At 41.1% G+C, this 10,481-nt stretch overlaps 1 pseudogene; it reads right to left on the reverse strand.

Moving 5' to 3' along the window:
* Positions 1-595: 595 nt before the first annotated feature.
* On the reverse strand, positions 596-8,294 carry LOC141766885 (long-chain fatty acid transport protein 2-like; annotated as a pseudogene).
* Positions 8,295-10,481: the final 2,187 nt, after the last annotated feature.

A 10,481-nucleotide genomic window follows, 5' to 3' on the forward strand; every position in this document is an offset into this window, starting at 1 on the left:
AGGTGAAATATAGAGTGATATTGTGGTTTTAGCTTACGTGTGTCACCTCACTGTTTTGAGCGTTGCTCGTTCATGTCTATGTAGAGCGAGCACAAGCGCGAGCCCGACGCTGACTTTCGTTGACTTAACGGCCACAGGTGTCGCTGTTAACAAGCATTTCTGATTCTTACAAACAGTCCCTTTAACATGCTGTAGGTTTAGACAGCAAAAGTTGATATCACCACCTATAATGACAATTCTCCTGACAATTTACTCAGCTGTAGTTAAGTAACATATGGAGGACAAATAACAAGCAACTGCATTACTTTCTTATTCGATTTAAGTAGAAACCACATGAATTTGTGCTTGCGTTCCAAATCAAATCTTGTTTAAAGGTGCAGTGTGTAGGATTTGGCAGCATCTAGTGGTGAAACTTCTCCTGTGTGCCAAGCGTGTCGGAGAACTACGATGGCTGACGCTATGGTGGCTAGAGCCAGTGTTTGGTTTGTCTATCCTGAGCTACTGTATATAAACGGCTCAAAAACACAACTATTCTTATTTTCAGGTACACTTTTATTCATTATACACTAAAGAAAACATACTTATTAATGTTATATTCCATTTCAGCCAATATAGATCCCTCTAAATGTTACACACTGTTCATTTAAAACTCTGTAGAGCACAAATAAAGGCCCAGAGTTCAATTTATAGAAAATAAGATTTCAAATTTAATTCACAATGTTGATCAGAAAAATCTGAATAACACATCCCCTAAAATCCTACAGCGCTAAAGAGAGGGACGGACGCAACATTCAACAATCATACCAGAAGAAATGTATTGTTTGTAAGGCACAGATTCTAGCTCCTACACAGACAATAGCCTCGATAGACCAGAATATACGCAGCGAGATGTCACTGTTTGAATATCAAGCTCCCAGTTTTCTTCACTGGAAAAACTTGTTTTCTAGGTTTAAGTGAAACTATTACATCTTAGTGCAACAAGCTCAAACATGTTCTCTGGAGGAGCGTTAAAGTCATTTTGAGATATGTATGAAATTACTGCAGAAGTAGAAGAACAAATGTAAATAGATAAAGATTAAATCACAAGACTTTATCACAAAACAACTCCTCAAATGCACTGAACTTTACAGGTGGCTGCTGTGTTACCGTGGAAGCAGGTGGATTTTTCCTTTAACAGAGAGGAAACGAAAGCCACTTTAGATTTTGATCTTCCCTGATGTAATTGAGTTGAATATGACCACCGTAAGTGGGACGTAATTCTTGTCTCTTTCATCCAGAAAGTAGAGCGGGTCTGTCATTTGATTTGGGTTGAAACCCTCCTCCACCAGCTTCACCTTCATGTGCTTGAACGTGCCTGTGACGTCCAAGGAGCTCTGTAATCACAGTAAAGTGAGTTTTAAGGGGGAAATTTAAAAAATGCTGAAACTGTCAAGATGCTTTGGAAAAAATATTACATGTCTGAAGAAAAATCACCTGAATCCTCATAAAACGTGGCCTCGCGTAGGACGGCAGGGAGTTTTCAACATGTTTAAAAACCCCTGCTGAGTCAAATCTTTGTCCTTTACTTAAAGTAACGGCAGCCATTCCAGCTCTCCCCTCCTGACCTGGAAAACGTTAAAGAGTTCAATCAGAAGACAGCAGTTAGGTGGTTTTGGGGGAGTTTTTGAAGGATGCCATCAGGTTGCATTCTGGGAAATGTGGAATCCATTTTTTTTGGAGCTTGACTCATAACTAGAGACTAAAGGCTGGGGTAGGTTTATAACAAACTAGCTCATACAACATGTAATGCGCCCAGAGCCAAAAGTAAAAGTGAAGGGTGAAAAGCTTGCCATCACAGAGGGAAGTGAAACGCTTGATTGGGGAAAACAAATACAGGAAGTATGATGTTGCATGGATTCAGTAAGTTAAGGGTATATGTATCCTGTCTCTATCTTGTTTCAAGATTTAGTGGCAGAGTTATGACTCTGAGAAGAAGTATTGCAACTACTTTAAAGATGAAGTTGGTAACTTCATAGTGCATGAGACAGGTAATCTGAAAAAATGACGTTCCTTTGTGTCCTCCTGTGCTCCTAACAGCATTTGCAAGATTTCACAGCGCCGAAGGAAAACAACCAATCAGAGCCGAGCTGTCTCTACAGCAGCTGTCAATCACTGCTCACGAAATTCCAATCAAACGGTCAAACTGGGCAGCGCTGATCAAATATGAATCAATATTCTGTTACTGTGATGCCTATTTCTCGCCTCAAATGTTGTCAGAAACATCTTGTAGTGTACTGTTTAGCTGTGACATGAGAAAGTTTGCTCCGGACGGTGGGCGCTGCTTGGTTTTGGCTTGAATGTTGTCAACATGGTGGCTGGTTCACAAACTTTCTCATCTTACAGCCAAACAGTACACCAAATATGTTTCTGAAAACATTTAACAAATAGGCATTACAGTAATAAAATCTTGACTCATATTTGATCAGCGCTGCCTAGTTTGAGAGTTTGATCAGAGTTTGCGAGTTTCGCGAGCAGTGATTGAGATCTGCCCAGAGGCTCCTTGGCTCTGATTGGTTGTTTTTGTTTTGGTGGGGTAGAAACTTGCAAATGCCATTAGGAGCACTAAGGGGAAGCAGAGGAACATGATTTTTTTCCACAAATTATCTGTCTCATGCACTACTGTCAGGATATAGTGACAGTTTTATAAAATAACTTTTTATCATATTTGCTTAAGGTTACCAACTGAAGCTTTAATCTCCTCCTCCTCCACTGCTGCTGCTGCAACTGTAACTGCTGACCTTGTTGAATTGGCCAAATCATTTGGAGAAACTGACTTCCTGTTATTTTCAGAAGACTTTTCAGTTTACTTATTTGAACTTTGCCCTCTGTGCTGCCAGCCTGTACTTTGCCACCTCTGATTGCTTAACATAGCATAAGGATTACATAACCTGCTGAGTCACAGTTCAGCAGTAGGATCCTCTGAGAGACACGACCAGCAAAAGTGGATCCTTAAGAAGTCCTGAATGGCAGGATGAACCTGATCCTCCTCCCTAGTCTGGTCTTGCAGAGACCAAAAGCAATGATGCATTCAGGCCAACCAGGACAATGATTTCAACAATACCACTGAGAAACTGGGGCAAGTGGCATGATACTTGAGCTTATGGTACCATGCCCCTTGCCCCAGTTTCTTCATCGATCAGTTGAAATCATTGTCCTGGTCTTATGTACTCCTGGCAAACAGTGTGTCTGGTTAATTGTATATTTATCCAAACTTTTATTTCCCTGTAATGCCCTTTGATTATAGCAACATATCCAGACTGCAAACATTAGCAAACAGTGTAGTTTATGCTTGACTCAGAATTTATTGTTCTAGTTTTTACACTTTCACCATTATATGATAACAAACCAGTCACGTGATTACTTTAAGCAAAATAATTTAGTTAGTTTTTGGTGTAACTTTTACAAAGATAACTTTTACAGAGCGAAAAGCGCATGTGTTAGGCTACTAATACCGTTAACACTCAGTAGAGCCACGTTAGTGTGCCAGCATGCACAGTAGAAGGGCCCTAAAACTCATAAAGCTAAATGGAGGGCAGCTTAAAAGTTTGAGTTTAGGGGGCGGCTGTAGCTGTGGCTGTAGGTAGAGCGGGTCGTTTTTTCAACCACAAGGTTGGCGGTTCGATCCTACAGTCTGCATGTCGATGTGTCCTTCAGCGAGACATTAAACCCCAAGTTGCTCCGTGGACGCTTCAAAGCAGCTCACTGCTACTAAATGCTTAGGATGGGTTAAATAGTTCAACAGAACAGAGATCTGAGTGCAAAATACCTTGTAAAGATTATATTTACTGACTTTGAACCACCTGAACACTCCATTAAACAACTGACTGACATACGATATAATTTATATATATACGATACAATAATAAACGATACTGAGGCATCAAAGGACAGACTGGTTGTGTGCTTCAAATTACCTGGCACTTTGACTCCATACACGTTGGCTTCTTTAATGCAGCCAACCAGTGTGATGATGTCAGCCACCTCATTTGTAGCCACGTTCTCTCCTTTCCATCTATTAACAATAATAACAAAAAAACGTTGAGGTTTTTAAGCATTACTTTAAATTAGGTGGCTGAAATTGAAATATGAATTCACCTGAAAGTGTCTCCAACTCGATCCTGAAAGTAGAAGAAATTATCTTCACCAATGGACAGCAGGTCACCAGTGTTGAAGTACAAGTCTCCTTTCTTGAGGACGTCATGTAGCCTCTTCTTCTCAGTTTGCTGCAGGTCTCTCACATACTGTAACCAAAGAACGGAGCCTCCATTGATATTTCAGATACCAGAAGTCCAGGTTCACCTGCGGAAATTGAATACAAGAGAGATCAAAATTTCATTTTGTCGAATACTTTGTTTTAGGACCAAATATATGAGTATTTAGCTCAACTTAAGCTCAACATCTTTTACTCATCTATTTCTTTATTTTTTAATCTTGCCTTAATTTGATTTGCACCTTGACTGACTACCAACCACCCGCTCCCAAGCACATACACTGTACACAGTCACATGATATTGATATTGATCTTGCCCAGTTCTTGGACCCTCTAGAAGAGGCTTTTTTTTCTCCAAAATAAAAGCCCCCAACTCTTACTATATGTTAACAGGGAACAAGGGATGGGCCTTGCTTTTCAAAATAAGAATTGAACGAGTTCTTTCTAATACAAAACCCACTATTTGTAACTTTAAATGATAAAATGTAAACTGCACTTCAGGTCTCCATATTCTCTGGGGAAAAAAGAAAATTGAGGAAATGACCTCAACACACCTTTGGCAGCCTCGATGCAGAAACCAGAAGAATCCCTCACAGGCGTTCCTTTATCTATGTCGTATTTGATCACAGCATATGGATAAAACCTCTGCAAGATGTAAAAAGAAAAGCCAAAACATTACTTATTGATTGACAGCTTTTACTTCATAAAGTGGAATGAAATATGAGCTTTTACCTTGAGGAGGAAGGAGTGTCGGCCAACAGCTCCGATCTTGCCGATGTAATTCAGCAGAACAAAATTCCCTTCAGTTGCTCCATAAAACTCTCTGATTTGAACGTTTCCAAACCTGCTTAAGAAGTCCCTCCAAACATCGGCTCTGATCCCGTTGCCTACCGCAAGTCTCACTTTGTGGCTTCGATCAATGGGTTTCTGTCAGGGAAAAGACAACAGCTTTGTTTTTTGTTTTTTTTATTTATGATGACGTTTAATGAAGTAATACCATTAATGTTAGTGACATACTGTACATTTGGTGTGTTGCAGAGGTAACGCATAGTTTCACCTATATACAGAATGACAGTGACGTTATATTTTATGCAGTCGACCCAGAACTGCGATACAGAAAATGTACTCCTCAAAGCCACTGTGATACCTACACAGCAACAGGATGAGAAATAACACTCTTATAGGATAACATTGGTGATATTCAATATTTTTCTTGTCAACAAATCCATGAAAAGACCAAAACCAACAATGAATTGATTTACAAGCAAATATTGTCTGTGTAACAAAGCCTTATAGGACTTGCTCCTCTGCACCACAGACCTCCATTATTTTCTGAAAACTATGGAAACACATCAACGAGCCACACTGTTGCACTGTGAGACATTTTCCTTAATTACGATGAAAACTGTCACTGAAGGTAATTTTTGCTCAATGTGAATAATCACCAGAGCTCTTGCTTCCGACCTTTTTGTCTGACTTACCCCCACAGTTTGAGCTCAAGTACTCCTTCATTCGCTTCATCGTCATAATCCAAATCTGTCAATATGAACAGAAAGATTTTAAACTGGATGTTATTTAACACTAATAATCGTATAAAAGTGACACAAATATGTCAATGTCTAAGCCAGGACTTTTGGTCAAGTTTGTAGTTGAAGCTGCATGTTTCAATCTTTTATCCATGACATTTACTAGTTTTCACTAACTTGCAGTTGCAGCAAATGGTTTTACAGCTGACTCAGGCTGACTTGAATAGGACTCACTTCCCACCAACCCGTGATTGCTGGTGGGTAATTTGTTATTGTGACAAGAAATATAGTTAAAATTAGATTATATTTTTTCATTAGCTGAGCTATCCCTGATTGGAAACCAGTGCACCAAATGTGTATTAATCTGCAGCTGAAAATAGTCGTCAACAAATACATAACTTACTAATGTCTGAGTGTTGTTTGCAAAAATACTACAGTGTTCTTGGGTTGAGTGCCACACATAAGGTAGGGAAGTATTGAGAGACTAATGCATTTTTGGTTTTGGTCTTTTCATTGGATTTACGGACAATACAAATATAATATATAGATACAATCTTCACAAACAATCTTATTCCTTAACAAAATCACTGATGCTGGTAAAACAATCCCTTAACAGTTTATCAAATATCAAATATAGAGCTGTCAATTGCTTAAAAAATGTAATTGCAATTAATCACAAATTAGTCAAACATTTTTATCTGTTCAAAATGTACCTTAAAGGGAAATTTATCAAGTATTTCATACTCTTATTAAATGGGTGTGGACAATATGCTTGCTTTATGTAAACGTATGTATATATTTATTGTTTGAAACTGTAAATCAACACATGTGATTTACATGTTACTATGTACCTGTGGTCTAGCATATGTTGGACAAACCAAACGACCCCTTAAACAACGAATATCTGAGCACAAAACTGCAATCCACACAGGCAATATGGATTATTGGTGATACAGGATCATCTGGAAGACTAGCCTATAATTAAAAATGAATGAGGTTTATTCAAGTGTCCCCCTACTGCCATCTAGTGTATGGTCTTAATAGTGAACCAATAATGGTCAGGAACAGTGTTTTGTGGAGCTCAACATTGTATGTAACAGGGTTTGGATTAGATTTAACTATAGGCTATGCCTGTGATTGGTCCCTGTATCTAGAGCTATGTGATAGGAAAAGTGATTGGTTCCCAAATAATTGGATCCAATTCCCAGCTGTGTGTTAACTCTGCCCTTGTGTATATTATTGAACTGAATCTGTATACTTCACACGCTCTGAAGAAGGCTCTGTGCCAAAATGCGTAAACGTATGTCTATTGTGATGTGAGCCAATTAAACAAGTGGGATGTGCTACCCTATCACATTTTTATGCATATATTTATTGTTGGAAATCAATTAACAACACAAAACAATGACAGATATTGTCCAGAAACCTTCACAGGTACTGCATTTAGCATATAAATATGCTCCAATCATAACATGACAAACTGCAGCCCAACAGGCAACAACAGCTGTCAGTGTGTCAGTGTGTCAGTGTGCTGACTTGACTTTGACTTGGCCAGAACTACATGTGATTATCATAAAGTGGGCGTGTCTGTAAAGGGGAGACTCGTGGGTACCCATAGAACCCATTTTCATTCACAAATCATCGAGTCAGAGGTCAAGGGACCCCTTTCAAAATGGTCATACCAGTTTTTCCTCACCAAAACGTAGCATAAGTTGTGAGCGTTGTTTAACCTCCTTCCTGACGGCTAGTACGTAGTAAGTATTCTTTAGGTTTTCTAGTTTGATATGATGCCAGTATCTTCACTCCACACTACAACCTAAAAAACGCATGTTGCGTTAATGCGTTAAAGAAAATTAATTTGCGTTAATACGTTTGACAGTCCTAATGCAAATGTGTGCATACCTCTGTCAATGGCTGCACCGAGTCCCCCAAAGGCGGCGGTGTGAAAGAGAGGGAGGCTAATATAAATCACATCTTTGGAGTTCATTCCTGCTACAGACAGAAGGAAAGCCATGTTCCACAGTTTGGAGTGAGAGATCAGTGCTGCTTTAGGGAGACCTGTTAAAAGAGAAGCCAGAGGTACATGTAGTGTAGGTACTGTTACTTTCACTGTTGAATCCTGAACATTTAACATCTGAAGTAGCTTACCTGTTGTCCCTGATGTGTATATGTAGACTGCTGGACTCCGCAAGGTTAAATGTGACCTTAAATCCTGCTCAGAGGACTAAAGGCTCGTAGTGATTAAAATTAGCTTGTAGCTCGTTGTCTACCTCACTATGGTTAGAAAGATCCCTCGTTGTTGTTTTAACAACATGTCGTTTATGAGTTATTGATCTGGGAAGTTCAAATCTGTCAATATTTGTCCAACTTTAGTGAACTCCTTCAGTTCTGCATCACTCTTCCACGATGAAAAAGTGAATAAACTCTATATCTGTAGAACCGTGTTAATTTGTTAACCAGTATTATTTTGGTATATATACATAGGCGGTGATAAACCGAACCATCACGTGGGCAGACATGTGGAAGATGCCCCAAGCAAGGCTGAGTTTCCTGATCAGGGCCACATATGACACCCTTCCCAGTCCCCGGAATCTTCACCTCTGGTATGGCACAGAGGAGACCTGCCAACTCTGCAACTCCAAAGACCCCACTTTGCGGCACATCCTCTCTGGATGCAAGGCAGCGCTAACGCAGGGCCGGTACAGATGGCGCCACGACCGGGTGTTGCGTAAGCTAGCCGAAATTCTGGAGACACGCAGGCTGGAGGTAAACAAGGCCAGCCCAGCAACATCTCAGCGGCTGATCCAGTTTGTTCAGCAAGGGGGCAAAGGCCAGAGCAGCAGTGCGAGGGGGCGGTCTCTCCTGTGTCTTGGAGGCGAGTGGAATATGAGAGCTGACCTTGACCGGCAGTTAAAGTTCCCGCATGAAATAACACTAACATCCCTTCGGCCAGATATTGTGCTCTGGTCCACCTCTACAAGGACGGTTATCATGGCGGAGCTGACTGTCCCATGGGAAGAGGGGATAGAGGCTGCCTTCGAGAGAAAGAAGGAAAAGTACTGGCAGCTGAGTGCACTCGAGCAGGATGGAGGGCGGTCACCCGTCCAGTAGAAGTCGGGTGCAGAGGCTATGCTGGAACATCCACCCAGCGGCTCCTGAGGTCCCTGGGGATCACAGGCTCCAAGCTTAGAACGGCGCTCAAAGAACTTGCGGAGGAGGCTGAGCAAGGGAGCTTCTGGCTCTGGCTTCGTAGAAAGGACAAGGCGTGGGGAAAAGGAGGGTCCTAAGGCTGGCTGCAGGGGGCGGCAGGGAGACGTCCCTGTCGCTGCTCCACCACCTTGAGATGTTCCGGGATTAATGGAGCGAAACATCAGTGAAGGGTGGCTCCCGGCTGACGACCCTGCAGCCGGCCCAATGGCACCGTCGGAGGTGTGACAGGCAGAAATGCCCAGCAGGTATAACCACCTGTGCTTCAATATGTATATATATATATATACATATTCTTTACCCCAAACTCCAAATGTCCATTTAGTTTTTATCTTCCCTCAACAACAGAAGAGATCCACAAACAGCTGACTGACTGAGCTCTGCTGCCACCTTCAGGAGTGACACAGTTCTGCTCAACAAACATTAATTAATGGCCTTTAACTAATAACATAGTGAACCTGAGCCAACGTGGCTACGCTACGTAACATATTTAACATGCATACTTAACAAACATAAAATACCTGTGTAATGGGACACACACAACCAGACAGGAATAGTGTTAAGGTGGTCGGCACAGCTCACTCCAACTTGGATGAGAGGACAGAAAGGTCTGCTGCATTAAAACTATAGACACCCATGACGTAGCAGCCACGTTTTCATTAGCGTCGCCTCTCAACTGGTAATAATAAACAACATAATATTGGCGACTTTTCCACACTGTGTAACAACTTAAATGAGCTAGCACCGAAACCAACTTACCCACAGCATGAGAGTCTCTTTCTGCTGCAGGGGACCCACAGTGCACCTGCATGTAATACAAAATACTGTGTGTGTATATATATCCGTGGAGGACCTGCCAAATGGTTAGATTAACCTCTTCAAAATCCGTTGGCTGCTATTCTGTCTTTCAGAGGTTGTAGCGAGCTCAGTTTTAAAGCTACCGGTATCATAGGGAACTAAAAAACCTAAAGAATCCCTTGGTCCCAACCGTGTCTTGCCATCTTGTTCGGAAGGAGGCTAAATAACGCTCAAAATATACACTAAATTTTGGCGAGGAAAAACTGGCATGGCCATTTTCAGACAAGTCTCTTGACCCCTGACCTCAAGATATGTGAATGAAAATGGGTTCAATGGGTACCCATGAGTCTCCACTTTACAGACATATATGTATTGGATGCAGTGACACAAAGTTGAGTGGTTTTTTTAAACAATTTTTTTTGCTGGAGCCCAGTTTGTAATTTATTTGAGAAGGTGGTCCTCGGAAATATTTTTAACAATCAGAAGTGGGACTCAGGATACAGAAGGTCGAGAACCCCAGCATCCATATAACATTCAGAGCATTAATATAGCAGTAAACAACTATTTGCTATTTAAAAATATGGAGGAGTAATGTCTAACTGAGCAGAGAATGAAGTTGCTCTCCCTCTGTGTGTGTTGTAATCTGAGCTGCTTTTTTTAACTTTACATAGCCGGGCTGGCCGCGTGTAGCTTTTAATGCA

Source organism: Sebastes fasciatus, chromosome 4 (genome assembly GCF_043250625.1).
Source record: "Sebastes fasciatus isolate fSebFas1 chromosome 4, fSebFas1.pri, whole genome shotgun sequence".
In the NCBI taxonomy this organism is placed as follows: domain Eukaryota; kingdom Metazoa; phylum Chordata; class Actinopteri; order Perciformes; family Sebastidae; genus Sebastes; species Sebastes fasciatus.